Source organism: Coturnix japonica, chromosome 3 (assembly GCF_001577835.2).
Source record: "Coturnix japonica isolate 7356 chromosome 3, Coturnix japonica 2.1, whole genome shotgun sequence".
In the NCBI taxonomy this organism is placed as follows: domain Eukaryota; kingdom Metazoa; phylum Chordata; class Aves; order Galliformes; family Phasianidae; genus Coturnix; species Coturnix japonica.
The window spans coordinates 49350433-49350689 of record NC_029518.1 but is presented as its reverse complement, the minus strand read 5'-3'; positions in this window follow the sequence as shown (position 1 = coordinate 49350689).

The following is a 257-nucleotide window of genomic DNA, read 5'->3' as shown; positions in this document are numbered from 1 at the left end:
AGAACTTCACAGCTCCCAAGGAATGACATAAAATGCGTGAAAATAGCTAGCAGAGATTTTTTTTTCTCCCAAGTCTGTTTGCTTGTTTGTTTAATTTTAGTGAGTAATTTCATAGAATCATAGAATCACAAGGTTGGAAAGGACCTACGAGATCATCTAGTCCAACTGTCCTCCATTACCATTGCTACCACAAGCCACCAAACCATCTGTTGTACCTTCTCATCCAGACGCCTCTTGAACACTGCCAGGGATGGCAA